This window comes from Podarcis tiliguerta (assembly GCF_965153285.1).
Source record: "Podarcis tiliguerta genome assembly, chromosome: 7".
NCBI lineage: Eukaryota > Metazoa > Chordata > Lepidosauria > Squamata > Lacertidae > Podarcis > Podarcis tiliguerta.
The window spans coordinates 78,318,333-78,328,820 of record NC_139540.1 but is presented as its reverse complement, the minus strand read 5'-3'; positions in this window follow the sequence as shown (position 1 = coordinate 78,328,820).

Below are 10,488 nucleotides of genomic sequence, written 5' to 3'. Positions count from 1 at the left end.
TGTCAGTTTCGTTACAGAGACAGTAGCAGGGCATCCGGTTTCCCTGAACCCATTCCATATAGCGAATTTGGGGGGGGGGGGATTGACATGCTTCTAACTACTGAAATGTCATATTGCCATGGACTGATTTCGAGATTTGTGTCACAAGGAAAGAAAATCGGAAGCAGCTATAGCCACTCACAGGTTCTGCCACATACATGGATTAGGAAAGGTGTCAATGATATTGGAATTAATCAGAAGTGTGGATTTGTGTCATACTTGTCATGTCTGAGTTTTGCTCTACAAATGATACTTTTAGAACAAGCAGAGAAAGCAGTAGAGACAGGCTGGCAAAATCAGTGTAGAGTTTAGTACAGGAATGGAGACAATTATTAGATCATCAGCTATGGTTTGGCCACAGGGATGGGGAACCTCTGGGCCTCCAGATGTTACAAGACTACATCTTTCACCATGCCTGCCCATTCACCATGCTGGCTGAGGCTGATGGAAATTGTGGTCAAGCAGCACTTGGAGGGCCACATTTTCCCCATCCCTAGTCTAGGGTAAGGGATCAATAGATCTGTGTTTAAGTGGTAGAAAACCACAAGGTGCAAAGGAGAAACATTACAGCGATGTAAAGTCTGTGTCCACACTTTGCATTTGGAAACCAACATGTTGATCTCAGATATAGAGAAGGGAAGTATAATAGGAGTAAGATTAATGGGTGTAGAATATTTTGGGGGACAAGGAATGGCATAAGAGATACTTCTTAGGAAATGGCGACTGGGGAAACTTGCTGCTGGATGGAGGCATTGAGCAGACATTGCTGGACTTGGTCTCCCATCCGCCTCATCCACCATGGCCAATGGTCAGGAATGATGGGAGTGATTGTGCGACATCAGCTGGAGTGTCATAGGTTTCAGTAAGACAAAGTCCCCCATGATATTCTTGCCGAGAAGTTGGTAAATGTGGGCTGGATGAGGTAACTGTGGACTTGTAGCAGGTTGACTGATTGAGCCCATAGACTGAGCCTCACTAATGGTTCTTGATCAGGGGTAGGCAACCTAAGGCCTGGGGGCTGGATGCGGCCCAATCACCTTCTCAATCCAGCTCGCATACGGTCGAGGAATCAGTGAGTTTTTACATGAGTAGAATGTGTGCTTTTATTTGTGGGGCATAGGAATTCGTTCATTATTATTTTTTCAAAATATAGTCTGGCCCACCACATGGTCTGCGGGACGGTGGACCGGCCCACGGCTGAGAAAGGTTGCTGGCCCCTATTCTTGATCATCCTGGAAAAAAGTGACCAGTGAGGTGTTGCAGACTTCTGTCCTGGGATCATTGTTAGTCAACATCTTTATAAACAACGTGGGCAAAGGAATTGAGGGGATGTTCATCAAATCTGCAGATGACACTAAACTGGGAGGGGTAGCCAATGCTGCAAAAGACCAAATTGGGATTCAAAGTGACCATAACAGATTGGAGAAGTGGGCCAAAACTAACAAAATGAATTTCAGTATGGAAAAATGGAAGGATCTGCACTTAGGCAAGAAGAACTAGCTGCACAAATATAAGATGGGGGACACCTGGATTGCCTGTAGTACATGTGAAAAAGATCTACAACTCCCATCATCCCTAGCTAACAGGACCAGTGGTCAAGGATGATGGGAACTGTAGTCTCAAAACATCTGGAGGGCCGAGTTTGCCTATGCCTGATCTAAGGGGTCTTAGTAGACCACAAGCTTAACATGAATCAACAGTGCGATGTGGTGACCAAAAAAATAAGCTAATGCTATTCTAGGCTGCATCAACAGAAGTCTATTGTCCAGCTCAAGGGAAGTAATAGTCCCAATCTATTCTGCCTTGGTCAAACCACACTTAGAGTACTGTGTCCAGTTCTGAGCACCACAATTTAAGAAGGATAGTAATAAGCTGGCATGTGTGCAGAGGAGGGCGACCAAGATGATAAAGAGTGTGGAAACCAAGCCTTATGAGGAATGGTTGAGGGACTTGGGTATGTTTAGCCTGGATAAGAGGATGATTGATAGCCATATTCAAATATTTAAAGGAAGGAAGATGGAACAAGCTTGTTTTCTCCTGCTCCGGAGGGTAGGACTCAAACCAGTGGATTCTAGTTACAAGAAAGGAGATTCCGACTAAACATCAGGAAGAACTTTCTCAGTAAGAGCTGTTCAACAGTGGAATGGGCTCCCTCCGAACATGATAGACTTTCTTCCCGCAGATGGTCCGGGAATCAGCATGTTTTTACATGAGTGGAATGTGTCCTTTTATTTAAAATGCATCTCTGGGTGATTTGTGGGGCACAGGAATTCGTTCATTATTATTTTTTCAAAATATAGTCTGGCCCCCCACAAGGTCTGAGGGACAGTGGACCGGCCCCCTGCTGAAAAAAGTTTGCTGACCCCTGTATAATCCATTGACAGCCATTAGTACAGAAGGTGTTTTTAGAAGGAATAGATCAATTCATGGTGGATGGGCTATCAGTAGGTAATAGTCATGCTAGCTAAAAGTGACATTTTAGGGTACAGAGGTAGTATTTTTTTAATTACAAAATGTTGGAAACAAATAATTGAATGTGACCCCTTCAGTGAACATCTGGCTGGGACACAGGGTTCTAGGTGGGACATGGGCTTCTAGGTGGTCCTTTGCTTTGGCTCAGCAAGTCAGTTCTTTACCAGCCAGATGTGAATTATAAAATTAGATTCTGGTTCAGCTGGAATAAGGTTATTGATTTTTTTCATACACAAAGAGGAAATCAGAACACTCAGCCATAAAAATTTGACCAACTATGCAAGTTTATAATTTGATGTGTCTTACACATTTTGGGGGGATGAAATCCATCATTATTCTCATGTACCTTATTCAGCAGTTTACCTTTCTGAATGATCAACCTATGTGTTTTTGTCCAGCTCCTTGCAAATTGTCGCTCCATGTTATTTAGATATTTTCTAGATTTACTGCAAGTTGCAAACAAATCATTTCTCATTTTACTATTATAATCACTCAATTCTCCATCCCTTGGCTGTGGTGTCTCTGTAATTAAAGTCTGGGGCTTTCTACGGGATGCATCGCACCAAGTGAAAAATGTTAGCTATTTCCACACTTCAGAGACCCAGCTGCTCGGAGCATTAAAATTTTACTTAAAACATAAATTTATTGCGTTGCGATTACCATGGATTATGTTGTTATAAATGAACTGCGCTGTAAATTGCTGTTTTTAATTAAAATACAGGTTATTAGGAAAGGCAAGGGAATAAAGTGGGGAGAAGTTATGTTTCATGTAATTGCCTCCATACACAACAATACCTGCAGAGGTAGCAAAAGACCCATTTAGAGTCCAAAAGCCTCTTAAGACTGCAGAGTACAAGCTTCCATTTCGAAGGCTGTATGCAGACTGAATGCAGATCAAAGTCCTGATACCACCGCAACCTATTCACTCAGCGAAAGTAATATGGGAACGACTCTGGCCCCATCTCTTCACAGCCAGGGCTATCTCTCAGAAACCATAGCTTTCCCACAGTATATTCATATTCTGCCTTTTCTCTTCCAGCCTTTACACTTAATGTTTTTATTTCCCCCTTATTTCAGAGGCAGTGCGTCATAGCTTTGAGAGTACTAAATGTTTGTTGACTGTGGACGCCAACGTGCTTCAAATGGGGGTTCATGGAATGGCCAGGAACTCCCTTCTGTACTGCTACTTCCTGTTCTGGTGGGTGTGAAAGAAACTCCTGCCCAACCACAGCAACACTTGCACCCAGAGGTTCTCCATTGGTTTCTGTAGGCAGTTGTCACTTCCACACCAGGTAGGGGGAAAGCACTATGGAATTGGCAGTGGAGCACATTGTGTTCGGATCTGGGTCAGCTAAGCCTGCAGCTGAGCGTAGCTGAGCCATTGAATGTTGAAGGTGGCATTTGGCGAAAAGAGAAAAGTGGGGAGAAAGTAGCATGGGAGGTCTTCTTGAGCCCCATAAAGTTGTTGTTGTGTTGTTTAGTCGTTTAGTCATGTCCGACTCTTCGTGACCCCATGGATCAGAGCACGCCAGGCACTCCTGTCTTCCGCTGCCTCCCGCAGTTTGGCCAAGCTCATGCTGGTAGCTTCGAGAACACTGTCCAACCATCTCGTCCTCTGTCGTCCCCTTCTCCTTGTGCCCTCCATCTTCCCCAACATCAGGGTCTTTTCCAGGGAGTCTTCTCTTCTCATGAGGTGGCCAAAGTATTGGAGTCTCAGCTTCAGGATCTGTCCTTCCAGTGAACCCCATAATAGCTTATTATAATGTGCTTGGATGTGAACATTTGAGTTGAGGAATCTGTGCCATGGTTAAAATTTGTTGGATGGATTCTGATGACGAGGGGATATTTTATTTAGTAGTTATCTTTCACCTTTCTCACTTGTGTGAGAATGTAATTTTTTCCCCAGCAGAGTTTGAAATCATCGGTGCACAGCTTATTGCTAGAAGCGATTAGGACAAGGTTGCATACAACAATTATGCTTTCGGAAGACTTGGATTATCTTCCCCCATTTTATGTTTCCCTCTTCACAAAGAAATCACCCTCAGACTGCTTAGTAAGCAAGAAAACACAAGCTTTACTCACACCAAAAGTCTTGCCAGGATTCAGCTGGTACACTGATGAAAGACATGCAGTCAATCATCCTTAAATGTTACAAATATCTATAGTCCTTTTCAAAATGGAGATTTCCCTCTGGAGGAGAGCAAAAATACGTCTTCCCCCATCGCAGGTAGGAAAAAGGGCATGTAGCGACAGGATGAAATGAATGAAGCTATCTGTAGTTGGTAGGATATTGAAGGAACTGCTCTTAATCCAGCTGGGTTGGATTAAGTTTTAAACAGGCTTTAAGTTACCTCCTTAGTCTACATCCCCAGCTGAAACAAAGTTTATGTACGCACACTGCACATGCTCATAGTCCCCTTTGTCTCTCATCACTCTCAGTTACACCTCTCCCCTCAGCCCTGTCAAAATTCAGATTGTAAACTTCTTGGGGCAATAACCTTTCTCCCTTTTCTTTTCTTTTCTTTTCCTTTATGCCTCTTTAGAGCGTCCTGTACATTGTCTAAAGAAGTACTGGTCTCAGGCATAAAGGTAAACGGTAAAGGGACCTCTGACCATTAGTTCCAGTTGTGGCCGACTCTGGGGTTGCGGCGCTCATCTCGCTTTATTGGCTGAGGGAGCCGGCATACAGCTTCCAGGTCATGTGGTCGGCATGACTAAACCGCTTCTGGCGAACCAGAGCAGTGCACGGAAACGCCTTTTACCTTCCCGCTGGAATGGTACCTATTTATCAACTTGCACTTTGACGTGCTTTCGAACTGCTAGGTTGGCAGGAGCAGGGACCAAGCTACGGGAGCTCACCCCATCGCGGGGATTTGAACCGCCAACCTTCTGATCAGCAAGTCCTAGGCTCTGTGGTTTAACCCACAGCGCCACCTGTGTCCCTCGGTCTCAGGCATAAAAACCAGCAAATTGGTTTTATAACTTGACACAAAATGCCAGCAGTCCAAAGTTCTAAGCATACAAGAGTACCGCTCTCAAGCTTTTGAATATCCCTTGTATTGCTTTCAGTGTTTTTATTTAAAAAACAAAACACCTGAGCTGTCATGGCTTAAATATCCTATCTATCCTTGGAAGATTCTGATCAGTGTGATTTTGAAAACATGAGCTGTGTCCCAGCATACCTTTCAACTAAAATCTGGTTAACATGGAGCAATGGGTTTCATCTCCCCATAAATTTTCTGAAGTCCTGGGAAGTCTCACTTTGGCTACATTCTTCCATGAAACCTGGAGATGGTCAAGATTGTCTCTTCTCTGGATAACTGTAGATCTGCTTTAATACCCACCTAATGGTTGCAAGTCTATGCTCAAAGCAACGACTGAGCTCTATGGCAGATACTAATAGGAGCAGCTCCATTCCATTTCTCAAGTCCATTTTAAATTAATAAGTGTTTCCCCTTCTGGGTTTTTTCCTTAATCCACAAAAGAGACCTCTCTGCATATTAATCTAATGTTAAATTGATGGATCAAATTATACCAAGCTCAGATTCCATTCTGCACGTACTCACTAGGATAGACCAAATCCCTTAGCAGGGATAAAGCGCAGAAAATGCATTTAGAGACACTGATAAGTCCAGGTCCATTATATTTCATTTTAAACAAAGGGGGACGGAAGGGAAGTCCCCTCTGAGATGCTCTATCAGCTATTAAACAGAAACGTTGCTTGCAGAGGGAGATTGATGATTAGCAGAGAGACCATCTCAGGATGATTCTCCCCGGGCAGACAAATTCACAGTTCACAGGCAACCCCACACACTTCTCTGGTTTTGTGGCTCTTCCACCACAATCCGTTCACAAGTGCAGAATTCCAGTGTTGGTCTCTGGTGCTAGTGAAGTATCAGGCTGTATTCAGTGATTGTGCATTTGCTAGGTTTACTAATACAGTGGTGCCTCGCAAGACGAAATTAATTCGTTCCGCGAGTTTTTTCGTTGTGCGAGTTTTTTCGTCTTGGGAAACACCACTGCATTTAAACACTGACAACGGTGGGGAGGGGCGGGGAGAAGCAGGATAGCTGCCGCAGCCGGTACCTCAGACTCACCAGCGCGTTGTGGCCACCATGCGACGTGGCTGCTGGAGGGCGGCGGGGCTCAGGAGTGCGACTCCAGGGAGAGAGAGGCGCTGGCGGCAACGGCTCTCTGAGGGGAGCGCGCGAGGGGGGTGGGCAGCAGTGCGAGGCACTAACCGTCAGCCAGAAGGTGGGAGGGAGCCGGAGGAGCGGGGAAGCTAGCGTGCGTGCGTGCAGTGACCGTCGCCATGACACGAGAGGCAGGGCCGTTTCGTCTAGCGAAGCAAGCCCTTAGGAAAATCCGTCTTGCGAAGCACCTCAGAAAACGAAAAACCCTTTCGTCTAGCGAGTTTTTCGTCTTCCGAGGCATTCGTCTTGCGGGGTACCACTGTATACGTAATTAGGCTGATGCTGCAGTGAAATCCAACTCTCAGATATAGCTCAGTGGGCAGGGTCCATGCTTTCAGGGCCGGCCCACCCATGAGACATAGTGAGGGGACCACTTCAGGTGGCAGGATCCACAGGGGCAGCAGATCCCAATGTAGATTTTTATTCCCCCTTTGTTCCTGATGTAGATCTTCGCTCCCCTGCTCCTCCTTCCCGGGGGGTGGAGGTGTTGCCATGTTGTGATTTCGCCCCAGGTGCCAAAATGCCATGGGTCGACCATGACATGCAGAAATTCCTAAATTCAATCCCTGGCATATTCAGTTAAAATGATCTTAGGTAACAGGCTTGTGTCTTGAGACCTTAGTCAGTAGACAGAGCAGAGGTAGGTGGGCCAACGACTTTGTCTATTATGTGGCAGCTTCTTATTTTCGTGGGAAGACAGGTGCAGCTTTTGCAGGATTGGTCCAGTGGTTGTTTTGGGAATGCCTAATATATTTGCATTGTTGCAGCAAATCATGTGTGTTAAGTTGTGGGTGAACATATCAGATGACGCAGCGATTCTTCAGACAGCTCTTGTTCATTCACAGGCCAGAACAGAACTGAACTGAAGGGTTCAGCCAACCTGCTTACATAGAGCTCAACTACAAAGCAACAGTAACAACTTTCTGTAACTATCCAATCACTGAATGTCAATTTCAATTCCTTATTTGGATATGCGGACCTGAGTGAAAACTATCTACAGTATCCCCCTGCTGGCCCAGGGCGAGAACTTCAGTACATAACAATATCTGCATCTGCCCATCCACACTTTTGATTGGTGAAGCAAGAAACTGCAGCTGCAGAGTCCAGCACAGTCAGTTTGAACTAAGAGGAGAGACACCCCTGCCTCATTCAAGCCCCCTCTGGCGTCACTGAAAAATAATAGTGGGTGTTTTAAAATATATAAAACTCAGGGTTTTATTCTGATTTTGGTTGCTTTGAGCTGTTGGAACAGATGAGAGGAAATGCTTTAACTAAAAAAATAAAAATTGCTGAACTGAAAGGACCCACCAGTCTGAAGCTGATAGCTTTCCATGCCATTGCTTCCATTGACAGCCCAACCTTTCAACCAATGTATACACTGCTCTTGCAAACTGAAGAGTGGCTTGTCTCTTTCTCCCTTGTATGATGCCTGTAGTCATCTGAAGTGCACACAAGAGGCTTTTCGGGACTTTTTTTGAATCCTCCATCAAGGTGAGTTAGGCTGCAATGACTTTCCTGGCCCAAGCTTTGTGGCAGAGCAGGGATTTGAACCTGGAGCTCCTCTGGGCAAATCCAACATTCTTTGTTTGGGTTTGTTGTTGTTATTTAGTCGTTTAGTCATGTCCAACTCTTCGTGACCCCCTGGACCAGAGCACGCCAGGCACTCCTGTCTTCCACTGCTTCCCACAGTTTGGTCAAACTCATGCTGGTAGCTTCAAGAACACTGTCCAACCATCTCATCCTCTGTCGTCCCCTTCTCCTTGTGCCCTCCATCTTTCCCAACATCAGGGTCTTTTCCAGGGAGTCTTCTCTTCTCATGAGGTGGCCAAAGTATTGGAGCCTCAGCTTCAGGATCTGTCCTTCCAGTGAGCACTCAGGGCTGATTTCCTTAAGAATGGAGAGGTTTGATCTTCTTGCAGTCCATGGGACTCTCAAGAGTCTCCTCCAGCGCCATTATTCAAAAGCATCAATTCTTTGGCCGTCAGCCTTCTTTATGGTCCAGCTCTCACTTCCATACATCACTACTGGGAAAACCATAGCTTTAACTATGCAGACCTTTGTTGGCAAGGTGATGTTTCTGCTTTTTAAGATGCTGTCTAGGTTTACACACACACACAAACACACAATCACACACTACAAAAAAACCCACTTGTGGGGGTTGGGGGAGAGAAGCCTTATGCAGAAGTGCATTCAAGGATGCTGATCTTGAAACCAGCTATTTCTTGAGGGGATACCCTAGGCATGCTACAGGAAGGTTATACTGTCAAATCTAATTAGATGTGCTTCTATAACCCATGGTATACGTTTCGTGGGTCTCTCAGGAACTTGCTGAGATATTCCACATCCTATTTTTTAAAATGTAAATAAAACATATAGGGCTGGCTCTTTACCTGATGTCAACCAGCTGATAAGCAGCTGCTGGTGGTCTGCCCAACATGCCACAAAGATTAAAAGAATGAAAAATCCAGTAGTCTTCTATGGCTGTAAACGGCATGATTTTTTTTTCCTTGGGAAAAGCAGACAGTGAAAACAACATTTATAGGATTCGCTGAAATGCTTTAAAATGTCTTGAAATAACCCTGGAAGTTCATTCTCAATGGGAAGCATTAATATAAGCAAATCTATCACCACCACCCTGGAATGTTTCCAGAGGCTACAAAAGAACAACATTGATTGGGGACTGCTATTTTGGACCTTGCTCATTGCTGCAGGACTTGGGAGAGCTCCCAAGTTCATTTCAAAGAGCCCAGGGTTTAAGTGAGCCATTATATCCCTAAGCAGGGCCTGAGGATAACCACCAGAATTTGCTGGGGATGTAAATGGGTGGTGGTCTAATTTAGGCATGTGCTCTCCACCTTCTTCATCAGGTGCTCCTCAGATGATAAATGGCCCAGTCTGAACCGGAAAAGGCATGAGCTATTTCTCATAGTTTCAGAAGCTCATCCTGTAATTCCAGAGAGGTGTTTGACAGGATTCCCTTATTTATTTATTTCACTTGCTTGTAAAACAACAACAACAACAACCACCTCCCAACAGAATTGTGGTGCCTTTCTATGATCAGGAGATGAGCTTAGGGGGCGATACTGGACTTACACCTCCTCTTTTGAGGGACAGGTAAAGGGGTGGTGAAGAATAGAAACCAAAAGTAACCCAGCAGAACAGAAACTGAAAGTGCTGAAAAGATTCCATTCAGAAACAAAACCTTAGTACAGTGGTGCCCCTCAAGATGAATGCCTCGCAAGACGGAAAACCCGCTAGACGAAAGGGTTTTCCGTTTTCAGAGGTGCTTCGCAGGACGAATTTCTCTATGGGCTTGCTTCGCAAGACGAAAATGTCTTGCGATTCTTGAGGATTTTTTTCGTTCCCCACCCCCTTTTTCTAAGGTGCTAAACTGCTAATAGCCTTTTAGCAGCTAATCCGCTAATCCCTTAAGCCTTTAATAGCCGCTAATAGCGCTAATCCGCTAATAGGGTTGCTTCGCAAGACGAAAAAACCGCTAGACGAAGAGACTCGCAGAACGGATTAATTTCGTCTTGCGAGGCACCACTGTACTAGTGATTTGATTGGTTGAAGACTGAGACAAAGGCACAAAGCTTTTCCGTATAAGCATACCCTCCAACAATTCTCCAATGAAAATAGGGACAACATTGATGATGATGATGATGATGATGATGATATACCCCACCTGTCTGTCTGACTGGGTTGCCCCAGCCACTCTAGGCAGCTTCCAACTTATATAAAAACATAATAAAACATTAAACATTTAAAAACTTTCCAATACTGG